Raw genomic sequence first — 12,318 nt, 5'->3', positions numbered from 1 at the left:
CTGCACTGAACAACTTGCCATAGACAAAAGATCAGTACGGCTGTACTGCACTGGATAAGGGGTGTGTCCTTTGTTATGGCCTAGTGCACTTGCACCAAACCAGCCATCGCTGTTTACAGAAGATGTTGTGAGTTGTTGATCACGCTGCGGTGTTGTGAACACTCGGTCATCCCGCCTGCCAAGCAACAATGGCAGGCCCACTGTAGATAGTAGAGTCAGGGTATGGAGAAACACAAGAAAGCCAATAACTCTGGCATCCTGTGGAAACATTCCACAAAAAGTATGCCAGAACGGTGGCCACATCTTCACGGACTTCTCAGACAAAGACGAAGACTGAACAATGACGGAAAACAGCACAAAAACAGCAAACACCAGGAGAGGTCAGCAACAACGCCTGTCAGGGCGCGTGAACATAACAAAAATACGGTGGGTGCAATAGTCGCCCCCATTTTTTCAGCAAACGCCACCCAAGGCCGCTTTGGACGGGTAGAAATTCCGTAGTTTCCAAGTCTATGGATAAAGCTCGCGTAAGAAGAATACGTCACGGTCGAAAGTCTTTGACGTCAATTAATGCATCATGACGTCATGCCTCCCTGTAGTCTTTCTCTCTCGCGCAGTGTGTGTGTTTGTGTTCATTTTGTGCACATGTGTTAGTGTTACTGTTACTGTTTGTTTGTGTGTGTGTGTGTGTGTGTGTGTGTGTGTGTGTGTGTGTGTGTGTGTGTGTGTGTGTTTATTTGTGTGTGTGTGTGTGTGTGTGTGTGTGTGTGCGCGCACGCGTGCATGAGTCTGTACTCGTGTGTGTGTAAGTGTGTGTGTGGGCATAAGTGTATGTGTGTATGTATGTGTGTTTGTAAAGGTGTGTATGTCCGTCTGTCTATATGTGCGTATGGGGGTGTGTTTTGTGTGTATGAAGTGTGTGTGAGAGAGTGAGTGCGTGTGAGTGAGTGTGTATGTGTGTACGTGTGTAATTAGGGTATGTGTGTGTGTGTGTGTGTGTGTGTGTGTGTGTGTGTGTGTGTGTGTGTGTGTGTTCGTGTGTTTGAGAGAGAGAAAGAGAGAGAGAGAGAGAGGTTTGTCTTTCGCTGGGGTATGCAGTGCCTTGGCGTTGCACATCTACTTAATCCCAGCGAAGCTGGAGGTATCCCGTGAACGCTATACTGTAATCGACTTGAGAAATGTGCATACCGAATTAAGTAGATGTGCAACGCCAAGGCACTGCATACCCCAGCGAAAGACAAACCTCTCTCTCTCTCTCTCTCTCTCTCTCTCTCTCTCTCTCTCTCTCTCTCTCTCTCTCAAACACACACACACACGAACACACACACACACACACACACACACACACACACACACCACACGTACACACATACACACTCACTCACACGCACTCACTCACTCTCTCACACACACTTCACTGTACACACAAAACACACCCCCATACGCACATATAGACAGACGGACATACACACCTTTACAAACAAACACACATACACACACACACATACACTTACGCACACGCACAAACACAAACCAACCCACACACACTCTCACTCTCTCTCTCTCTCTTTCTCTCTTTATCTCTTATACAAACAGACACACACCCACACAAACACACACACACACACACACACACACATGTACATACGCACGCATGTACGCACGCACACACCCACACACACACACACACACACACACACACACACACACACACACACACATTGACTCACACAAATCTCATACACACAATACACACACTCATACGCACATACACGGTTGGCCTAGTGGTAAGGCGTCCGCCCCATGATCGGGAGGTCGTGGGTTAGAACCCAGGCCGGGTCATACCTAAGACTTTAAAATTGGCAATCTAGTGGGTGCTCCGCCTGGCGGCTGGCATTGTGGGGTTAGTGCATGCTAGGACTGGTTGGTCCGGTGTCAGAATAATGTGACTGGGTGAGACATGAAGCCTGTGCTGCGACTTCTGCCTTTTGTGTGGCGCACGTTATATCTCAAAGCAGCACCGCCCTGATAATTATGGAAACAAACAAACAAATACGCACATAGACAGACGGACACACACACCTTTACAAACAAACACATATACACACTCATACACACACAAACATACACACAAACTCATGCACACACACATTCACACACACACACACACACACTCCGGTTGGTCCGGTGTCAGAATAATGTGACTGGGTGAGACATGAAGCCTGTGCTGCGACTTCTGTCTTGTGTGTGGCGCACGTTATATGTCAAAGCAGCACCGCCCTGATATGGCCCTTCGTGGTCGGCTGGGCGTTAAGCAAACAAACAAACAAACACCCACACACACACACACACTGTACATACGCACGCACACACACACACACACACACACACACACACACACACACATTGACTGACACAAATCTCATACACACATAACACACACTTATACGCACACAGACCGGCACGGTTGGCCTAGTGGTAAGGCGTCCGCCCCGTTATCGGGAGGTCGTGGGTTCGAACCCCGGCCGGGTCATACCTAAGACTTTAAAATTGGCAATCTAGTGGCTGCTCCGCCTGGCGTCTGGCATTATGGGGTTAGTGCTAGGACTGGTTGGTCCGGTGTCAGAATAATGTGACTGGGGGAGACATGAAGCCTGTGCTGCGACTTCTGTCTTGTGTGTGGCGCACGTTATATGTCAAAGCAGCACCGCCCTGACTATGGCCCTTCGTGGTCGGCTGGGCGTTGAGCAAACAAACAAACAAATACGCACATAGACAGTCGGACACACACACCTTTACAAACAAACACATATACACACTCATACACACACAAACATACACACAAACTCATGCACACACACATTCACACACACACACACACACTCTCTCTCTCTCTCTCTCAAACACACACACACACACACACACACACCAAGTCACACACACACACACACACACTCACTCACACGCACTCACTCACTCTCTAACAAAAAACTTCATACACACAAAACACACACCCATACGCACATATGGACAGACGGACATGCACACCTTTACAAACAAACACACATACACGCACACACATACACTTATGCCCACACACACACTTACACACACACGAGTACAGTCTCATGCACGCGTGCGCACGCACACACACAAACACACAGACACACACACACAAATACACACACACCACACACATACGAGTACAGACTCATGCACGCGTGCGCACACACACACAAATACACACACACACACACACACACACACACACACACACACACACACACACACACACACACACACACACACACACACACACACACACAGTAACACTAACACATGTGCACAAAATGAACACAAACACACACACTGCGCGAGAGAGAAAGACTACAGGGAGGCATGACGTCATGATGCATTAATTGACGTCAAAGACTTTCGACCGTGACGTATTCTTCTTACGCGAGCTTTATCCATAGACTTGGAAACTACGGAATTTCTACCCGTCCAAAGCGGCCTGGGGTGGCGTTTGCTGAAAAAATGGGGGCGCCTATTTTACCCACCGTATTTTTGTTAGTATGGTCCCCATTTTTGGTGAACTTCCATCTCCAACTGTAGCACGTAGCCGGGCACAACGAATCCTTCTTTATCATGTATTATTCGGTGTGCACATTTCTCAAATCGATTACAGTATAGCGTTCACGGGATACCTCCAGCTTCGCTGGGATAATACATGATAAAGAAGGATTCTTTGTGCCCGGCTACGTGCTACAGTTGGAGATGGAAGTTCACCAAAAATTGGGACCATACTAACAAAAATACGGTGGGTGCAATAGTCGCCCCCATTTTTTCAGCAAATGCCACCCAAGGCCGTTTTGGACGGGTAGAAATTCCGTAGTTTCCAAGTCTATGGATAAAGCTCGCGTAAGAAGAATACGTCACGGTCGAAAGCCTTTGACGTCAATTAATGCATCATGACGTCATGCCTCCCTGAAGTCTTTCTCTTTCGCGCAGTGTGTGTGTTTGTGTTCATTTTGTGCACATGTGTTAGTGTTACTGTTTGTGTGTGTGTGTGTGTGTGTGTGTGTGTGTGTGTGTGTGTGTGTATTTGTGTGTGTGTGTGTGTGTGTGTGTCTGTGTGTGTCTGTGTGTGTGTGTGTGCGCGCACGCGTGCATGAGTCTGTACTCGTATGTGTGTGGTGTGTGTGTATTTGTGTGTGTGAGTGTGTGTGTGTGTGTGTGTGTGTGTGTGTGTGTGTGTGTGTGTGTGTGCGTGTTCGTGTGTGTGTGTGTGTTTGAGAGAGAGAGAGAGAGAGAGAGAGAGAGAGAGAGAGAGAGAGAGAGAGAGAGAGAGAGAGAGAGAGGAAGAGAGAGAGAGAGAGAGGTTTGTCTTTCGCTGGGGTATGCAGTGCCTTGGCGTTGCACATCTACTTAATTTATTATTATATATTTTAAAACATACACTTTTTTGTCATCAAAGATAGTCTCCACGCCGCCATCTTGGAGAGTTTTCTGCTGAATTGGGCCGATTTGAAGAGTTTGGGGAATCTAGTGTACCTTAATTAAGACGCACCTGGCTCGGTTTGCTCAATAAAGCACCAGAAGTATGCTAAATAATTAAATCAAAACGAGTAAATTGGCATTTCGTCGTGTCCGAGCTCTCCACCATTTGAAGATTAAAATTGGCCATCAAGACTGGTTTTCGTCGCCTGTGCTCGCCGAGGCGGCTGCTGTCATGACAACTGGCAAAAAATGGCGGACGAACCGGACGTATCGCAAAGAGCTAGCACATCATTTCTCAACGAAATTGAGTCCAAAATGAAAAGGAAACCAATGACAGAACCTGAACGGAAGCGACGCAGACGACAAACCGTACAGCAGAACGCAACAAGCGAACCATATTCATAGGATATCAATGGGAACGATGGATACAGGTGGCTGTAAGTGTAACCGTTGCCGGGGGCAGAATGATAATCCGATGAAGCGCTCGCAGAAATCCTGCTAGATTTGTAAGTACGACAACCCAAGTTCTTGTTGTGTAGATCTATACTTTGTCCTGGCCGAAGCCTCATTACATTTTTAATCGGTAATGCTTGCTGGTCCTGCCATTTCACGAAAATGGACCAGCCACTGTTTGTATCCATGTGCACTTTCGTAAATTCCGTCACTTGACTTCACCGCGATACACAGTTCATTGCGAAGATCTTCCTCAGTAAATCGTTCAGATTCCACGTACGATTGTTGTCAAGAAACAACTCAAACGAAAGTTTCAAATCAAACCGGCTCACCATCCTCCATCTTGCTTGTCGAAGCACCGAAGTACTGTATCGATGTAAAAACAAAAGCAGAAAACTTCGAGGAAACCAACTCAAATTCAGCGCATAAGACACGACGAGATCTCCGTTGCGAAGATGACCAACAGTGGTCCCTGCAACAGTAGATATCCCTTGACACGTCTGTATAGATACATGCTGCAACGTAACAAATCCAGATCCAGATAACGGAAGGAAGTGAGCCTCGTTCTGGCTCAAGTACAGTTAAAAATACTGTTATTCTCGCATGCAAATTACAAACCAGAATCGGGTCATTGATTGAAACACGTTTAGCGCTGGGGCAGTATCCCCATGCTGGTTGACAGAGAGAAAGAAGGGATGGACGCATAAATTCGCCGCTGGCGTGCTAAAGGCTAAGTAGTTTGCAATATACATAAACTAAACTGTTCATTCATAACACAGTTTTGTCCTTGTATGTCTGTTTCAATAGTTTCTGTGGTGTTCAATCTTCAATGTCGTTTTTCTCATTTCAGCCATTTTGCTTACGCTACGGTTACGTCTTGGGTGTTGCGATTTCTCTGGCTGTAATTTAGCTAGAGCAATATTTTATTTTGTAGTTTGTGCAGAATATAACATTCTTGGGGATTACGAAAGGATTTTGCTGAAATTTTATTATAGTCATATCCAGATTATTTCAAAAAATACTTTTGCAAGCGTTACCCTAAAGTTTGACAGTTGTAACAAACTCGGAAGTGTTCCTAACTCCAAATATAAATATAATAAACAAGATCTGCTTTGTAATCCCCCAGAGCATACCCAGAAAGATAAAATAAAACAATAATTAGAAGTGTGACAATCACATCTGCTGAAATATCGTTTTCCTCCTGTACTCCACTTTTGTCTGTATTTTGACTAGATTTGTAAGTACGACAACCCAAGTTCTTGTTGTGTATACTTTGTCCTGGCCGAAGCCTCATTACATTTTTAAGATTCAGTGTGTCAACTGGTGTGAAGTTGTAATAAATGCTTGATCAAGCGAGCGCATGCATACGTATTTTGTTGCTATGGCGGCTGATTCTAGTTGTTATGTTTTCGTTGGAACACCAAGTGGTGAATTCTCAGTGAACGCACTAACCCCAGAGAGTAAGGCCCGCTTTGCTAGTGACACGCTAGGGTCCGCGCTATACTGTTAGGAGGGGGAGGGGTAACGCCAAGAACCTATCGCCAGGCAAGTCTAACATCACTTACACATGGCTGTGCTTTGTGTGCACGGGTGTCTGTGATTGTCTAGCGCCACCATTGTTTCTGTTGCTATTTATAAAGTATGACGTCGACATCATTTGTAAACATTGCCAAGCAGGATTTGTGCTCGGAACAGCTGATTCTGTGACGGTGTGCAGCCAAGAGGCATAAGTGAAACGGGAACAGTCATGACGATGCAGACAGATTTTCAATACATTCATCATGTTCTCTTTTAGAAAATTAGAACAGAAAATAACAAGAGGAGAACTTCAATAAGTAACAGGAGAATGTACGCAACAATAAGTTTTATTTTTAGGTGTGTTGGTGTGATTGTTCTTTTGTATATTTATCATGATGTGTGTTTATACAGCGGATCCACCTTTTATAAGACCCCCCACTTTCAGACTCCTTTCATTTTAAGACATTGTTTACTCAGAATTTGTTTTCATAACCTCGTTAATTTACCCCCCTTTAAAGACTCCCTCCTGTTTATCAACTGATTTTCTCAGATTTCATAGATCACATTCCTGTACTTATTTTTAAATATTCTTCCAGTGAGGTAAGCTGTATATAAAATGGAATATATTACTCCCTGCTTCAGTACTTGTATTTGTCAAATTATTCAGCAAGGAAGCCAGGTGTTACAATCTTTTGAGAAGTTGGCAGGGATAGGTGGCAGGAGGCGCTCCATGCTTTGACTGAAGGAGTTCTGTACCTCCCAACTATTATAAAATAAAATAAAATGGCAGGGGGCCTAAAATGTAGTCATGCGCTCTTGGTGGCTTCTTTGTGTAAATCATTTGGAGATAATTACATCTTTACATAGCGTATGGTATGTTATGTAATGTGTATGTGCACAGATGCATATTTTCAAAAACTCACACATACCTTTTTGCGTTTACCAGTTACTATGCGAAGACACAAGAACAGCAATCTTCTACACCTATCAAGGCAACTGGCGGACGACAACCAGTGATGCAGGAGTCAGATGTTTCTTAATTTCATCTGCAGAGGAGTCGGTGTAAGTCAATAAATCTATAATTTGCACATTGCTCATTTGCTGTCTCTGAACCAAATGAAGTGCAAGAGTGAATGATGTTTTATTGTGTGTGTGTGTGTGTGCCTGTGTTTTCATTTGTTATTTAGACTATGTAATTAGTTTCAAAGAAATACATGCCGTAGAATGAGTGCAGGTAAGTGGTCATATTTTTAATTTGTTTAGTTTTCTATCAAGATCATGTGTATATATATTTATTTGTATAAGCAAATCGGCTGGGATTGCATAAGCTGCCATTGGTTTGAAAATAACTTGTCTCTTCCTTTATTATTGCGTTTTTGCTGCAGAAACAAATGGTTACAGTTAGAGAACAAGTCAATGATTATTATTAATAAATGAAACAACAAATGCACACAAATATATACTCAATTGACAAGAGCATTGTTCAATTTTATTTGATGTAAATCTCAAGACCACAGCCACACATTCTCTCTGAACAGTTCAAGGGGGAAAAACATGAAACTAGTGTCTGGATTCTAAATTTCACTGTTTGAGAGATTTCAATAACCCAGAGCCATTGTTGTATTACTTCCACAGGGCATATGTTCTGGCATGCTGCACCATGTTGTCAATGAGCACTCTTGGCTGCTGTCGTACCACCAGGGACCTATGGTATGCAGTCATGGAGACCTGCTTTGAAGTCTCTGCAAGATATCACGATGAGCAAATACTTCCTGAGAAACATCCCCGACTACTGAAATTTCAGGTACATATGATAACAGTTTTTGATCAGCAAGAAGGACACATTGTAACTCTTTCAGACTTTTTAGACTCAAATAAATGATAGTTCAAATTAAAGTTAAAATAAACATCAGTTCAGTCAAATTGTGGAAACTGTTAAAAACATGTGAGTTGCGGGATAGATTGAATAAAAACTCTAGATGTAGAAAGTCTATAAATACAAAAAAACAAACATTTTTCCTGTGCTTCTTCAAAAATTCAAAAGCAGGGACTGTTTGTTCAAATTTGCTATGCTCTCCACCATCATCCTGAACTCAGGTCAAAATGAGTTCACCTCTTTCTCTCCCTGACAGGATGCCTTGAGTTTCCTTGTCTGGCAAGGAAACCGATATTTTTACATATTTAGAGCTTTTTGTAATGTATTATTGACATAAGCAGATTGGCGATCGTCGATAATGATTTTTCATGGTGTTTTGTAATTTTTAAATTACAAAGGAATTGATATGTAAGACAGTTTCAAGCGAGCTATTTTTCGCGGCTGTATTTACTGTGCAAACAACTCTAAATATATGACAAAAGTGTCACGTGATAATCAACCGTTTGGTTTCGCCCCTCACTGGAGCAGACGTTTTTTTCCTGTAACCAGTTGACAGTGATGAAACCATATATTACGGTCTCCTTCCGGCAGCAGTCCCAAAATTTCGACTTGTTTTGACCTTAGAACGATGTCTTTATCATAACTGTGAAGAACAGAACGGAGATCACTGTCGAAGTCGATCTGCAATCATTTTCGTCTCGCGAACACTGATCTCAAATTTAGATCAGTGCTCGCGAAAACCACATGGGAGATAACTCTGTATTTTTGTTTTGATAGATTCGCGTAGGACTGTAGCGTCCGGTCAGGGAGAGAATGAGCCGAACTCACTTTGACCTGCGTTCAGGAAGCTCTACCATGTGCATAAACACAACCATGACAAGAAGACAGATTGACTGAGGAAGAGGTTTTTTTTTGGTTACCATTCCAATACCAACATCATACGTTCATTGAAAATATATGGTTTTACCTTCAAATTCTACTACAGTGCATTTACAGAACCAATTAGTCAAACGCGAATCCAGGGTTAGCTGTCGGTCATCACTTGATAGCATAACAAATCCACTTCTTGAAGACTTTGTAAGCGTTACTCTCTTGCAAAATATTAACAGCTATTGTGTTTTCAGCGTAGCAATAGGGCCCGATATTTAGAGGAGACAAGTATAATGCCGACGAGTCGAAGACGAGTCGCATTATACTTGTTCTAGTCTAAATATCGGACCCTATTGCTATGATGAAAACACAATAGCGTTTATAAAGCTATTCTGACATTAAATTCTGTTTTAAAATACAATACAATACAATACAATAACTTTATTAATCTCTAAAAGAGAAATTGCATTGCTGAGCGTTTGTGTCCGTAATAATAACATACATAAAACATTCAAAATAAACATTTGTTCTTTGTCCTGATAAAATACAGCACATTGGTTATCAAAATCATGGTTTTGTCAGCAACAAGTACCAGAATGGTCCATGTCGTTGATTGCAGACGACGGTTCCCTTTCCGCATGAAGCCACGGAAATAACCGAACATTGAAAAACCCAGGGACATGTATTACCGAGAAAACTCGAGATAACCGGATATTTAGCATTACGTCAATATGCTAGGAATCCTATGACGTCATGACGTGTCATGCTTTCCTACGTAGGTTGTATGTTCGAAAGTCTGACTTCTGTTGGGAATTCGCGTGTTAAACATTGGAGAGATTGTCTGCTAGAATCAGAGATATTAGGTCGCTTCAGATTGCAGCTTCTGGAAATGTGCAAGGTTTGTTGCCTGTTAAAGAACTGGATTTTACACGTTTCAGACATTTAGTAGAAACTTTAAGCAAAGATTTATTTGTGAAAAGTATAACGCAGTTGTGAATAATACAGTAGATAAATTCTACAAGGATTGGCGCCTGTATATGCACGTTTTGATGTAACCCTTAGGTTTTTTCGTTCTTAAAACCTTTTGATAATGCGACCACCAAACCACTGAACATCCCCCCCCTCCCCATTCCATCTTCCCAACCCATGTATGTTGTAATTGTCCAAGTGTGCTTTTCTGTTATATGATTCTGTCCTTTCGGTTAGGTGATGTCCTGTAATGTACAGCATATACATGTAAAAAAAAAAAACTGTACAAAAAGAGAATTAAAAAAAAATTAAAAAAAGCACATTCATGATTTTTCACACTTGCTTTTTTTATTGTTTGTAAATTTTACGTCATCTAATGTTCTCATATTACATCTAGCACATTTCCCTTTGAAACCTAAAACATTTCAGAGGAGAGAGTTTTGTTACAACCTGTACTTGTGTATTTCCTCACAGGATACATTCCATGTAAATTATAGGAAAGTATTCTGATGAATGTATAATAACAATGAATGGATCATTTTAATGACAGCAAAATAAACAATGATGTCACAAGGGTGTTGTCTATTGCATTTCTGTGTGTCTCACTGTGTTATCAGGAATTGTTTACAAAAGGCATTCTTGCACGTAAAATTATTATATCACACAACTGTGGTATATTGTTCTTCAGAGGAAACAAAATGTTGGTGGGCCCTTTTGACAGACAGATGCACAGCACACTTCTATCCTTGCCATAATTATAACTATGAAATCCCCATTATACTCTTCACCCAAGAAAATAATATCTTGTTATTGTTATCAAAGTTCAAACCACTATCATTTCTTATATAACTATTTGTGCAAGTGCTATTGTCATTCATATTTCTGTGTATACATGTGTGTGCGTGTGTGAACCCGTGCATAGAAAGTACTAGGAAAAGGACTAAAACTAATCCTGATTTACCTTCAAATTGGTTCCTCAGCAGATTACTTTCTGTCCGCACCTCTTCCTCTCCTGCCGCCCTCTAGCACTAGTAGGGACAGCATGTTCTGCTGGAAGCGAAACTTCCATAGCCTAGAAGTAACGAGAAGAGTTTACAGTTCTCATACTTCATCCTTACTCAAGTTACAGTATCTGTATCAAAGCTATTATCATCAAGAAAAGCTCACTTGACTTTGAAGAGCATGATTCATTCTCTATCGACTGCCCATTGAACAAATAAAATTCAGCTCTCATAAGCTTTACTAGTGTGAGTAGAATTTTTGCTTTTAAAATGCGTGTGATAATTAGTATTTTCTGTTCTCAATCTTGCAAGCAAAGCACACTTTTACTTTTAGTTTACTGTTGTGTTTATTCCAGTGGCATGAATTGTAGCTCAAAAAATGCATCTATATATATTATCAAAAGAGTAACAGTGCAAATGCAGAGTCTTATAATTATTTCAGAACTGAGAAGGCAAGTCCTTGATTTTCCAATCCATGATCTACGCACATTCACTGATTGGGCTATCGCCGTATCGGGAAGACGTCCGCCAAAATTAACTTCAGATTGGATGTTTCTCCACGAATTTCAAGCGTTACAATGGTCCAAAGTTCGATCAGCAGAACTTTGGAGGGGAGGGGAAAAGTCAGTATTAAGTTTGTGTGGGATAATCATAAACCATATGCAAAGCCGGCTGACGTCCTCGTTCTACTGCCTCTAGTAGCTGAAAACAAGTGATCTCATCACACCAACCGAATGGTTCGAAATGACTCGCCTTACAGATTTCTTTGCAGTCCTGCTGGGATCAACTTTTACACTAATACTGGCTGTTGTATTGAAAGCCCTATTTGATTATAAACAACATTTCCTGTGGTCTACAAATCCAACACTTACCTGGTCAGTCTCCAATTCGTCAAAACGTTCCCTGATAGTCGCCATGTTGCCTCGAATCAAGGGACATCGCCCACGGAACACATCACAAGAGTGCATTTTCCTTTGATATTACGACAATTGATTCAACTTCCCAAACTTTTAATTTTGCAAAGTTAAGTTTGTCCTTCTGTGTGATAACATTATTCGTCACGCAGAATCTTATGGTAAAGCTTTTAGAGCGATCTGAAGGCCTTTTGCTTGCGGAGACTATATCTTTAAG

At 41.9% G+C, this 12,318-nt stretch overlaps 1 protein-coding gene and 1 long non-coding RNA gene across 3 annotated transcripts in view; both read right to left on the bottom strand.

Moving 5' to 3' along the window:
• Positions 1-12,318, bottom strand: part of LOC138973754 (uncharacterized) — a 279,057-nt gene that overhangs the window by 98,739 nt on the left and 168,000 nt on the right. The gene's annotated exons all lie outside the window — the stretch shown is intronic.
• LOC138973741 (uncharacterized) lies at positions 7,935-12,182 on the bottom strand. Its single transcript, XR_011458135.1, has 3 exons — positions 12,060-12,182; positions 11,148-11,258; positions 7,935-8,213 (listed from the first exon to the last, which is right to left on the bottom strand). It is a non-coding gene; the product is annotated as an uncharacterized lncRNA (long non-coding RNA).

The sequence above is a fragment of the Littorina saxatilis genome, linkage group LG8 (assembly GCF_037325665.1).
Source record: "Littorina saxatilis isolate snail1 linkage group LG8, US_GU_Lsax_2.0, whole genome shotgun sequence".
NCBI lineage: Eukaryota > Metazoa > Mollusca > Gastropoda > Littorinimorpha > Littorinidae > Littorina > Littorina saxatilis.
Note: the sequence above shows the minus strand (reverse complement) of the source record. Positions and strands in the feature narration are given on the sequence as shown.